Source organism: Pleurodeles waltl, chromosome 1_1, assembly GCF_031143425.1.
Source record: "Pleurodeles waltl isolate 20211129_DDA chromosome 1_1, aPleWal1.hap1.20221129, whole genome shotgun sequence".
NCBI lineage: Eukaryota > Metazoa > Chordata > Amphibia > Caudata > Salamandridae > Pleurodeles > Pleurodeles waltl.
In genome coordinates this window covers 227224135-227237782 of record NC_090436.1, presented here as the reverse complement: position 1 = coordinate 227237782, position 13648 = coordinate 227224135, and the positions used below count along the sequence as shown (strand labels likewise).

The following is a 13648-nucleotide window of genomic DNA, read 5'->3' as shown; positions in this document are numbered from 1 at the left end:
TTTGGATTGTGTGCAACCCGTGTTTCGGTGCCTTTGGTGCTCGTTTGAACATGCACTGGCTCTCTGTCTCTCATTGCAGCGCCCTCCAATGGTCGATAATGATCTGTTGATGTTCCCGATTAGGGCTCATTCCCAGACTTGTGCACTACGGATGCGCTTGCTTCGTGAGGCAGTTTATGAGATTCCCTTCCTGGAGGAAGATGGTATTGTCTCTTTCATAGGCCCTGCACGGGGTGCCGCCCTGAATGGTTTTGGGGCTTTGGATCACACCTGCTCCATGGTGCTTTGTGGCGTGGATCTTCCGATATTGACATATATCGAAGTGGAGGAACTCCTGCGTTCTATTGCTTCTATCTGACGATTGGATTTTTACGAAATTGACACTATATTGAATTTGGCTTTATGGTCACGTGTTACCTAAATTTATGACTTTGTTGTCTTCTCTCTTTGTCGAAATAATTGTTTTAGGTATTGTTTATATTTGGGGCATCCTTTTATATTATTGGAACCACTTGCTACCGACAAGGGGAGGGTGTAGTGTGGTTAGTTTTACGTATTCATTGCGCTTTAGCTTCAGGCTTTAGGCCTTTGTGCACTTTGCCCTGAATGTATTTTATTCCTTTGCTGACAGCTTGGAGCCTCTGTGCACTTTGCTCTACATGCTTTTTATTAGGCTTCGTACTGTTATTTTTCAAATAGCCAGTTCTACGGTGTTGTTTTTTTATTCATATCACACTGTTTTGCCTACTTCAGCACTAGAGTTCTCCATAACATATTTACTCTGTGCTTCAGTCAAGGATACAGTCTGGTACATTGCCGATAATGAGAGCCCACGCGACACTCCAAGGGTCGAGCCCCCAGGACCTTGCTGGTCCTCTCCAGTCCTGCAAATCTTCTTCAGCTCCAACTTGCATTTGCTTGTGCTAGTTGGTGGTCCTCCTGACCACCGACCCATCTGCAATCCGGCGACCGTCGAGGGATAGCTCCTAGATGACTTCAGGGACTCCTCTGCAGCTCCTGTACTCAGCAGCTGGCCTTCATCCATCACCGTCAACCTGGTTCTTCACCCACGGAAGGGTGAGCATTGCCTCCTGCCCCGTTTGGATTGGACTCTGTCCCCTTCTTCCACAGGTTCTCTCCTTCCAGAATCCACCGCTGGGTTTCACCGGTCTGGTCCTGTTCTTGTACTGTTCCAATTCTAAGTCCCATGTGAGACTATGGGACGACCAGGTAACTTTCCTCTGCTCTCCTGGTCACTGGGGGTATTCTAGATACTCACTTCTTGGGGTTCCATACTCTCCCAGCCCTTGGCTAACTACTCCATATCCTCTGGTGGGGGACCCATTCTCAGATTCCACTATTTTAATATATGGTTTGACCCCCTATAGGGCCTTTGCTAATTCTTGCTACTTTCTAATGTTTTATGCTATATCCTAGTAGTTATCTAGTACTTAACTAGTACTATTGCTATATGCTAGTACTTAACTTTGTATATTTTGTGTGTACTTACCTCCAGAACTGGGGCATTGCCTATAGTATTCTAGTTTAGTGTTACTATAATGACGTACCTTTATTTTTGCAACAGTGTGTGGTTCCTTTCATGTGTGATAAGTTACTGCGTGTCTACTGTGTATTGGAAGTGCTTTACACTCCTCCTAGATAGGTCTTAGCTGTTCACCACAGCTACCACGAGAGAGCCCTGGCTTCCTAGACACTGGAACACTTACTAATAAGGGTTGCCTGGACCTGTTACGACTCAGTCATCCCATCTCTAGGGGGCGCTGTAAAGGGACTGTCGGTAGCCTGGGAATCACCTTCAACACTCATCTAGAGTCCCTTGCTGACTCCCGTTTGTCTCTCTTTTCACTATGGTATGCTTTTATAGGATTACATTTGCTTCTTGGGACTGCAAATCCCATAATGCACAGCCTGGTAGTCAGGAAAGCCTGGATTCTGTTATACATTGTTTTCTATGGGAGAAGTCCAGTTGCTCCTTTTCACCAGATCCTCTCCTCCAGGGCTTGAGAGTGTCTGAAACTACACACACCTGAAACCTCTCCTGTGCAGCGCAGTCATGTGATTCCACCTGGGGTTTTCTGTAGCTTGGAACTGCTTATAAGCAGTCATTTCTTCAAGATCCTCGTCGTGCATTGGAGTTCAATTCCTTTGTGTTACAGACCCCTATTCGGATGGTGATCCAGTCTTGTTCCTGTTCTGTTCCAGCTTGAACCTGTTTCTCTGCCCTGCTCCTGATTGTTCCAGCCAGAGTCTGCTCCCTATCTCTTAGTCTTGTACCTGTTTGTTTCTTCCAGAGCCTGCTCCCTGTTTCTCTGTCCTGCTCCTGCCTTGTTTCAGCCTGAACCTGCTCTCTGTTTCCCAGTCCTGTTTACTGCTTATTCCTACTCCCTGTATTCCAACCCTGTCCTTGCTTGTTCCAGCCAGAGCCTGCTCTCTGTGTCCGAGTCCTGTCTCTGTTCCAGCCAGAAGTTTGCACCCTGTTTTCCAGTCCTAGTCCTGCCTTTGCTTCAGCCTCAGCCTGTTCCCAGTTCCTGCCTCTGCCTCTTAGTTTGTTCCTTCTGTTTCCGTTTCCTCTCTGTATTTGTGTCTAGTAAGTTTTCCATCAGTCTTCACCAGTGTATAAGTGTCCTCCTTTGTACTGGGGTTGATTCCTGGTTTCCATTGGTTTGTGCAACCACTGATAACTGCATGAAATGTATGTGCATAGAACTCCTTTTGGGTGTCCATACTTTGAGGTTTTTTTCAGCCGGCCTGTGATGTTCAATATAACCATCTATTGGTGTGGGATTTAAACTCCAGGTTTCCTGTAATAACAGTAGGTAAAACTTTTGGAAAGACTCCATTTTATCACTATCCTGCGGCAATAGCAAATGTTGATGTTATCTTGCTTTCTCAATGTTTCGTCAACATTAGGAACTATTTAGACGTAAGGCTTTAGGAATCCAATCCCACTCCTGCTTTGGTTCTGCTGTTGTATCTATCTGGGTCTGACTGCGGCAGCCACTGGCTGGGGATTGCATGATTATTATTTTTTGCACATTATTTAGCAGGAGTTCTGCTCCCATTGCTCCTCTTAGCGCTGTACGCCTTTTTGTGAAACCTAATTGCTGGTCCCTTCCAAAGGTTGACTCTGGTCCACACTTGCCATTAGGCAGTAAAGGACATGGTTATTGTGCTGGTGCTACCTGTTGTAGTTTGATCCCCCATTTGGAGAAGGTTTCCTGAGGGTCCAGCACCCAGGTAGTTAGTATTGCCTCTCTGTTTCTTTGCAGTGGACAGGGTTTAAATTCAATTGCTGGTAGGTGTGCAGACGTGATGTGTTCCAATGCCTGTATTTCTTTTACTAGCTTCATAGCTGACTCTCGATTTAGAATGTCGAACGCGCCTTTTGAGGCGTAATTTGGGATCGTAATAATTTTGCTTGTTTGTTCTTCCCGGGTCTCCCCCTGGGACATTGTCCCTGGGTGTTTGTTCGAGGCTGTATGAAGGAATCACACATGCATTGACAACGAACAACCTAAACTATCCTGACTCCGCCACCCAACCTAAACCTAAAAAAAGAAATTCCCCAGCCCCCCCACCCCTATAAAGTAAAGTACCCTGACCACCCCCCCCACCTGCCCTAAACCTAACAAAAACTACCTGGACACTCCCCACCCTCACAGAGCCCTAAAAAAAAAAAAAAAGAAAAGAAAATATATATATACCCCAACCCTTAAAAACTAAGCTACCTCGACAGCCCCCACCCGCCCTGAACCCTAAAACCTTCCCCCTATTAAGTAAACTACCCAAACCCCAACACACCACAAGCCCTAAAAGAAAAGAACAACGATACCGATACCCCCACCCCCTAAAAACTAAAGCTAAAGTACCCCGACAGTCCCCACTCACCCTAAGCCCTAAATCGACACTCATCGCTAAAGACAACCCACCAAACCTGTGTCAACCCCACTTATCTCACCTTCTCCTCTCCTGTTCCTTTCTCCTCTTCTCTCCTCCCTCCCTTCCTTACACCTTCCCTCTTTAAAAAAAAACTACCCCACCACTCACCCTAAATAAAAAATATACCCAACCTCCCCCACTCCTGCACCTGAAAAAAAAATAGCCTGACCCCCAATCTAAGTCCTTAAAAAAATACCCAAACCCTCCTACCCAAGCCCCTTAAAAAAATAGCTCACCGCCAGCCCCCCACCCACCTCAGTCCCTTAATCCAACCCCCACCCCTGCCCCACTTACCTCACTGCATCCTCTGCATCCTCTCCAGAACAAACCATGGCTTTTTGTGTGCCTTAACTACGCATATGTGTAGTTCAGCACATGTGTGGTTAAGGCACAGAAAAAGCCATGCGTTATTTAGGCAAGCGTGGTTACGCTTGCATGGGAAACGTCTACCTTGTTTACAACGTGTGGTTGAGGACGTTTCCCTTTGTTGGAAGCTTGTCTAGCTTTACTGGGCTCCTGCGAAAAAACGGCCTGCTGTAGATGTGGTGCTGCAAGATTGAATTTCAGCCAAGGCAGGGCTCCATTGTTGCCCCTACCTTGTTGTAGCTGTACATTCTTACTTGCCTCATTGCTGATTACATACTCTAAATGTGTGTTCTCTTTTAAGTCCAGAATGTTTCCAATTTCTCCTGGGGCTTGAGTCTTTACCTCCTTTTGGACAACTTTTTTTGTGGTTTGATTTCCTGTCTCCTTTTGGTTGATCACTTTTTTTCCTTCGTCATTTGATGTGTTGAAGAGTATTTCCTTCATGTGTTTGCCTTCCAAATGTGATTCCCTACCATGTGCATTTTCTTCTATTAAACTATGAAAGAATGGTTGCTATATATTGTTTTCATGAACTCCCTTACGTTTATTACATGTTTTCCTTTATCTTTTCCATTCCCTTTTGGTTAAGCTCGGTCTGCTTGACTTACTTTCTTGCTCCGTGTTTGCGCCCTCTAGGCTGGCCTCATTGATGTTTCCTGCGAATCCCAGGAGCTCTGAGTTGATGTGACTTCCTCCAGTAACTCCAATACCATTATTACATGTTGGGGATGGTAGGTACTGGGTGTGGAGCATATTTTTGTCCTTCTCTTCAATTTCTTAAACTCCAGATTTCCTCTTAGTTCTGGTTGATTGCATTTTTACCTCCTGTAAAATGTAATTACGTATCATTGGAGGTGCCTGCATTTTGTCCAGTAATGTTTCTAATGGACAGGGAGCTTGTTGCATGTAGTTTTGTGCTTGAGCTCTCACAATCAGCTCATTCAGTGTTTGTATTTTGTTTTGGTTATTCCAGCTTTATGGAATGCCATTGTATTCAGCAGATCAACCTGAATTTCCTGTTTATCTGCTTGGAATTGGATGGCTGATGACAAAGCCTCCTTTGTATGTGAAAGCATGGACCAAGAGCCTTCCAGGGCCTCGCTATGCTTTATCCCTACTACAGATTCTGACCAGTGATGACAGCCTCTATCTCCTGGGCTACCTTCGACAGGTTTGTTGCCCTACTGCCTTTTTGATCCTTGGCCATTACTTTGTGCTCCATTTTGCTGGGTCTCGATTGTGACCTTTTTAGGTCCTTCCAGTTTGTTGGTATCTACAGGGGGTGGCACTGAGTTGACTGGGTTGATGAGGAAGTTATCCTTGTTAATACATCTCTTAATGCACCCTGTGCTTGAACTCAGAAGCAGACTCAAATTGACCATGATGATATACTTCCTTGTCTCTTTTCCTGTTGCTACTGATGAGGAGCAATTGATTGCTACATTTACTTCTTCACTTTGCACCTCGATAACGACTGGGATGGATTCCTCTAAATCAATTAATAATTGATCCTGCTGCTCCCTTTCCCCTGGGCTGTGTTCGCACGAATGTTGCAGGTTTGAATGCTCCCAATAACTTAGGATGGAGAGGTTTAGGAGTGATACTAAAGATGATTCACCAACTTTGTGCACTTGAGCCTGTATCACAATGGGACATACATTTGCTCTCAGATGGGTAGAATGATCCTCTTTTCCTTGACCAGAGCTTGGTTTACTGACTTTAAATTGGGCCCCGATTGAGGTCCTGCTGAGCTCTCCTTATTGATAGCAGTTGACTGCCTGGGATTTGTCCTTTTTTTAAAATCTGTTATTCTGTATTCATCACCTTTTTTCCACATCTGCTGCTTTGTGTCTGTCCCTGATGTTAATTTCTGTTATTTTTATTGCCGTTTCTATTTTCCCTTCGTCCTCTGAACATACCACACAGTTTGTTCAGGTGTTTCTATTCTCATTGTCACTCACTTCCTGCCTGGACCCGGGGCACCCCTTGTTCTGCCTGACTGCATTTTCCTGCCAGAGTGCATTTAGCCCTATCAGTGGAAATGTATTTGCTTGTCTGGTGGTTGACTTCTGATGGGGCCTTTTAAAGGACTTTAGATTGAGGTGGGCACTGTCCTTAAAATACGGTAGTTTGGCTTACGTGGAATTACTGAGTGTTACCTTTGGCCTTATGCTTCCACTGCTCCAATTTTATTGTGTATGCAAGGCCTCGAACTATTTGCTGCTGCTTCCACAGAACCGCATTGTAGGAGCGTGGGCCAATCCATAAAGCAGGATGCAGCAAAAGAGCTGGAGGCACTTGCCCCTGTCAAGCTGCACCCAGGCCTGGCTAGGCTGCCTCTGCGGTGAGACTGACTCACTAGCCTGGTGGCTACCTAAAACCTTCCTCTGCTCTCTGGCGAATAGCTATGACAATTGAGGCCACCTTGGACCCCCGTGTAAAGCGACCTTAACCTCGTCCTTTGGATCCCTCTGTAAAGTGACTTTAAGGTTGTCCTTTGAATCCTTTTAGGTCTGGGTGCGGCATGCGGCAATATGATTGATTATTAGAGTTGTGCAGGAGATTACAGCGATCTTTTAGTGCGTACTTTTGGGACAGTGATGAACTTCTGCAGGGTTTGGCACACAATTCTTATGGTTTGTAATGAACACAATTGGGTCACTGAAATTAGAGGTATTGCATGCAATGCGCAGCCACACCTCTCCCTACAGTTGAGTTAACTTCCCTGTTCCTGGCGGGAGAGGGCAGGAGCACGCAGTATGGTCAGAATGTCACCCCCTAATTGTTCTCAGGTGGACTTTTGGTGGACCTTGTACTTTAATCTCTGCCATGCACTGTATTTCATCTTTACCAGGACTTGTGCAGCCCTGCCAAGTACCACGCATCAGGGGTTAGACTAATGTATTTTAGTGTGGTGTCCGCATCACTGCACTAAAATGCATTAGTCACGCATTTATAACACTGCCCTGACCACCCTATAAGGCGTGCTGAACAATGAGCTGCATTCAGGCACCGAGCATGTGGGCTGTGGTGCCCGAGCCTACTGTTTATAAATACACTATGGCCTTTTAATTATTCACATTTCGACATGGGCAATTCAAACTGAACTTAATTTATTTTTGGTACAATGCGTGGTGGGGGTTCAATCCAGCACACCCAGGCACCTCCAATGAACCAAGTGGTCTTTAATAAATAAGTACAATCCATTACCCAAAGAGGACCCTTGAGAGCCCTAGCGTGGACCTACGGGCATTGCTTGCCTGTTTCAACTAGGCAGTATTTGATTGGCTCCCTCAGATACTGAGGCAGCTGCAGGCAGATTTGTTTTCCATGCCACACCTGTGACTACCAGAATGGAGCCTCTTCTGTTTGATGCACAACCCCTCAAGTGCAGCTCTGTGGAGCAGGTTTGTGCGCTAGACTGGAGCAGCACAAAATATGAAGCATTTTGGAAGTTCGTAAAAGCCATATTGTTCAAAAGGCTGGATTTCACTTGGGGGGGGGAGGCTTTGGCCCCCTCGGCAAACGGGCAGCCCCCCTCCTGGGGTATATTTTTTTTCAAAAGGTAGGTTTACCCCTGGGAGGGGGGGGAGGGGGCACGGTCGCGCCCGATCGATTACGCCCCCCAGGGATGTAAAAAATGTAAAAAAAATGTTTTTTTTCAAATTACCAAAATGAAATGGACAGGGGGTCACCCGTGAGCAGGGTCAATAATTTTTTTTACCAGCTGTATGGTTTCCCTGGGGTCCGAAACCATACAGCTGTTAAAAAAAATTAAAATATATATATATATATATATATATCTATGCAGATATACCTATATATAGATATATCTATCTACATAGATAGATATACCTATATATAGATATGTCTATAGATATATCTATAAATATATATATATATATATATATATATATATATATATATATATGTATATATATATATATATACATATGTAAATATATATGTGAATATATATATATGAGAGCAATCACTTTTGCCAACGTGCTGCGATCGGCCCCTAGGAATACTACACCCAAATATAAAAGTGATTTCTTCACACACACACATATATATATATATATTCGTCACCAGTTCTCTTGCAGTTGCAGCTTGGGTCTTCAAAGCAATGCACATACTTCAACTGACGCGTTTCAACTGTAGCTTTTAGGCAGGAATAAAAAAAGTAAAATAACTCTTGTGATTATGCTTCTGCTAGAAAGGATTTGACTTTTGTCTAGTGGCAGTTTTGATGCCATAAAGTAGCCCAGAAGGTTTATATGCCTACTGAAAGGATCAAAACTGTATTATATGTGAATAGCTGAGTGGATTAGTAAAGCCAGCCATTACCTACGTTATAATACAAATGAAGTATATGTGTGGGGGGGCTATGAAGAGATGAAGAGCACTTTTGCTAGGTGGTAGTGAGGGAATCCGAGGAGGAGGTCATGGGAGTGGGACACCATTAATGATTGTTGGATTGGGTGCTAGAGGCACTAAAGACTGTGACGATTGGGATGTGACAAGGTGAAGGAATAGTGTGCCTTTTTTGTTTTTTTAAGTGTCTTGAGAGAACATGTTGATTGAGGGAAGAAGCGAAGGTAAGGTAACCTCTACTGTTGCAGGTATCACACACACACACACCAGCAATTTTGTGACTGTCTACATAGGCTAGTGTTTTTGAGCGACAGTTTAGCCAGTAGAAGGGATGGCATCTCGTTGGATGACTGCTGCTCGAGCCCTAACTTGGGTTATAGAGGACAGCTCTGACATAGGATCAGAGACTGAGACAGCAGATAGTGAGACAGCATCTGAGGGATAGGGCAATGGCGCAGACGCTGGGAGTGATTTTTCAGTCAGAAGAGTCCCATTTGATAACTCCTCTTCCAGTGAGGGAGGTGATGAGGACAGTCCTACTGCCCCTTTGCAAGCACAGTCTGTGCAACGGGACAATAGCGGGTTAGCCCAACCCAGAGAGCAGGTGCATGCGGCGGCAAGCACAGAGAGAGTGCTCTCTTGAGAGCTCCCCAATTTAGCTCAGCCCCACATTCCACCACCCAAATCGTATTGTGGAGACATAAAATATCTATCACAAAACAAACTGGTTTTGTAAGGCAGGCACCTGCGTTTTTGGTCCTGGGCTCGGCGGCCATATAGGGAAAGATACCAAACCCAGACATTTCTGGAAACTAGACATCCGTGGGAGTCCACAGAGGTGCGACTTGTGTGGATTCTCTAAAGTTTTCTTACCCAGAATACTCTGCAAAGCTGAAATGTTGAATAAAAACTCTATTTTCTTCTTGTATTTCTGTTACACAAACTACAGGAATATGCTGGGATCCACAAAATTCCTACCACCCAGTGTTTCCCCACCTGTCCTGATAAAAACGCTACCCCACTTGAGTGCCTGTACCTAGTGCCTGCATCAGGAATGGATCACCCCAGGGTCAATAGTTGCCCTCATGTAAGTACCAGCATTGACTTCTGTGTGATCTATTCCTGTCGCGGGCACTAGGCCTACCCACACAAGTGAGGTACTATTTTTATCAGGAGACTTCGGGGAACGCTGGGTGGAAGGAAATTTGTGGCTCCTCTCAGATTCCAGAACTTTCTATTACCGAAATGGGAGGAAAAAGTTTTTGCCAAATATTGAGGTTTGAAAAGGATTCTCGGTAACAGAACCTGGTGAGAGCCCCACAAGTCACACCATCTTGAATTCCCCCTAGGTGTCTAGTTTTCAAACATGCACAGATTTGGTAGGTTTCCCTAGGTGCCAGTTGAGCTAGAGGCCAAACTCCACAGCTAGGCACTTTGCAAAAAACAGCTGTTTTCTTTGGGAAAATGTGATGTGTCCATGTTGCGTTTCCTGTCACTGGCATTAGGACTACCCATGCAAGTGAGGTACCATTTTTATCGGGAGACTTGGGGAAATACAGAATAGTAGAACACGTGTTATTGCTCCTTGTCTTTCTGTAAAATTTTTCCTTCCGAATGTAAGACAGTGTGTAAAAAAGACATGTATTTGGGAAATGCCCTGTAATTCACATGCTAGTATGGGCACCCCGGAATTCAGAGATGTGCAAATAACCACTGCTTCTCAAGACCTTAACTTGTGCCCATTTTGGAAATACAAAGGTTTTCTTGATACCTATTTTTCACTCTTTATCTTTCAGCAAATGAATTGCTGTATACCCGGTATAGAATGAAAACCTATTGCAAGGTGCAGCTCATTTATTGGCTCTGGGTACCTAGGGGTCTTGGTGAATCTACTATCCCCGCAACCAAAAGACTCCAGCAGATGTAACGGTATATTGCTTTAAAAAATCTGACATTGCAGGAAATAGTTACAGAGTAAAACATGGAGAAAAATTGCAGTTTTTTCACCTCAATTTCAATATTCTTTTTATTTCAGCTGTTATTTTCTGATGGAAAACCTTATAGGACCTAAACAAATGACCACTGGGTGAATTCAGAATTCTGTCTACATTTCAGAACTGTTTAGCTTTCCGGGACACAGCATTGGTTTCACACCCTTTTCTGTCACTAACTGGAAGCAGGCCGAAAGCAAAAAAAAGTAGTAAAAATGGGGTATGTCCCAGTAAAATTGTATTGAAATATGTGGTTTTCTGATTCAAATCTGCCTGTTCCTGAAAGCTGGGAAGATAGTGATTTTAGCACCACAAACCCTTTGTTGATGCCATTTTCAGGGGAAAACCCACAAGCCTTCTTTGGCAGCCCTTTTTTCCCATTAAAAAATAAAATTCGCTGTACTTTGCCTTATTTCTTGGTCTTGGGAACCCACAAACTCTGGGTACCTTTAGAATCCATAGGATGTTGGGAAAAAAGGACGCAAATTTGGCTTGGATAGCTTATGTGGACTCAAGGCCTAAGTGCGAACTACCCCAAATAGCCCAAAAAAGTGCTCAGCACTTGGGGGGAGGGAGGGAGGCCCAGCAGCTATGGGGTTAAAGCTTATTGTTGATCAAAATAGTGCCATTTCTGATATTTATCTGTGTGTGTGCACTTCATTGCTTGGGTTTAATCACGAGAAAGTGTCACTCTAAGTGCCACACATTTGGTCAGTGAATGTCAGTCATAAGTAAACTGAAACCCGGTAAATGTTACATGTATACAATCTGAAAACTTGGCAGCTATTCCAATAGTCATTTTTCCAGTCTAATTAGGCTCCTTCCACAATGAAAGAAGTTAAATGCGCATCCATTATGTTTTAATGTTTGCATTAGACATTGTTGATGAACTTCACAGCTCGTTAACGGGATGAACTGTAGATAGTTTTTCACTGAACTCTTTCTAGGTTGCTTTTTGCAGGACAGCCACTTTGTACAGGAGAAAGGCAGACAAACATAAAAGCAACTTATTGTGTAACTGGCATAACTAAACTTACAGAGACTGAACATGCTTGTACTATGTTGTAAAATACTTTGCAATTATGATCTAAATCTTTTATTGGCTCCTTGCATCTTGCGCAGAACATGTTTCAGTTTTACACATAAGCTGGACAGTGACTCATAGTAAGCAATAACATGTAACAATAAAGAATATATAGGGGCAATTGAACTATACTGTTGTGCTGTGTGGAAACAGATTGCTTTTCCAGGAAACCATCATCTAGTGTACAAAACCTTCTGGTCTCCCACTTCAACATTTCCTTTCATAATATCACTCTTTTTCGGTGCCTCCCCAAATTTAGGGCACTTCATTGTTGAGAGATGTTTTGTGTACACATATCTGTGCTTGTTTGCTGCACTATTTTCGATTGGTGCAATTACCCCAGATTGGTACACCTACCTGCTTCAAATTTACCAGCTGCCCCTGGTGCAATTCCTGCTGCATATTGTGTTCTTTTACAGCCTCTTAAAAAATGTATTGCAGACGGTCTGAATGTAGCTCAGATTCTATTAAATAGTGTAAGTGCCAGCCTCTCTGTAAGTGATTATAGTCCACCATCGTACTGTCCTTCTTTTCCCAGAGGAAGCCGCATTGGAAAATCAAAAGTTAATAGAATGAAGAGCACACACACATACAGACCAGGAGATCACTTGCAGTTGCACTGTCAAGGATTTACCAAGGCAGAAGCCTGGGTATAATTAAATAATTGAAGATGAACTGTATGACACATATATACATGGCCCATTATCCAAAGCAAGTCTAGAAACAATTAATGAACCTATGAACTGCACTCGTAGGTGATTTGAAGTTCTTAGTGTGCGCATGGACCATTCTGTTGTTTTTGTTATACAAAAAAAAACAAAAAGGTGAAGGATATATCAAAGAGCTGGATGGAAAATTGCTGAAATACCAGGAAGGAATGCCTGCTCATAAGTAGAGACGGTTTAATAAACTACCAGGGTTATAGGACTCTGGGGAGTGTATTCTTTTTCATATCAATGTTATTATCTACATATAAACTATAGGCTGCTGGCTCAGACGCTGCCACAGTCCTCCATAACTAGTCATTCTGAAGTTGACTCTGATCTAGAAGGCAAAGAGGTGGTTGTCTTGTGTAGGTAAGATTTTGTTTAGACCAATTTCATTTTTTTTCACAAGATGAAGCAAAACATCTGGACACAAGATAAGGAGGCAACAGAAAACGGGAAAATGGACGAGGTCTACAAAACAATTTGAGATAGAATTCCCCCATGCAAGATCATGAAATGAGCAATGAAAGTGACCTTTGGAAACTTTTAAGACTCACAGATAGGGCTACAACACAAACCAAAGAGAGCATATGAAAGGTACAGCTGTCTTCTTCTCCTTCATGAAATGCGGATTTGGTTGATTTTAAGATCAACCTCTGTAGATTTACACATGAAGTGACATTACATAAATTCTTGAAAGAATAAAGAGAGAATGGCCTACCTACCAATGTGTTTACTGATGAGGTCTATACCCCTTATACTCTACGAATTCTAGATGCTACTAACTTAAGGACAGATGTACAAAGCCACTTTGCTAATCACAGGGTTTGTGACCCTCTAATGCCTTTTTAGTATGTACTAAGCCCATTTTACAATTCAAAAGTGCTTACCAAATCACAAAATGGATTTAGAAATGTATACCAAATTTCAATTTAGAAGGGGTGTGTTAAGGGTGCCAATCCAAACTGTGATTCAATGGTGTGTGACTACAATTTCAGTTAAAAACCATTGATAAGTTACCAGCTCCCCAAAGGAGGTGGTAGCCCATTCTGAAAGGGCAAGGGATCACCTTGGAACCTCTTCTCCTTGGTGAATATGAAAACAAAGTTAGTTCGGAAGTAGGCAGTGGCCCGGGGACAACTGGCAACTCTTAAACTTTAAAA

The 13648-nt window shown here is 43.5% G+C and overlaps 1 protein-coding gene across 2 annotated transcripts in view; it reads right to left on the bottom strand.

Moving 5' to 3' along the window:
- EGFLAM (EGF like, fibronectin type III and laminin G domains) overlaps positions 1-13648 on the bottom strand; it is a 563129-nt gene that overhangs the window by 121682 nt on the left and 427799 nt on the right. The gene's annotated exons all lie outside the window — the stretch shown is intronic.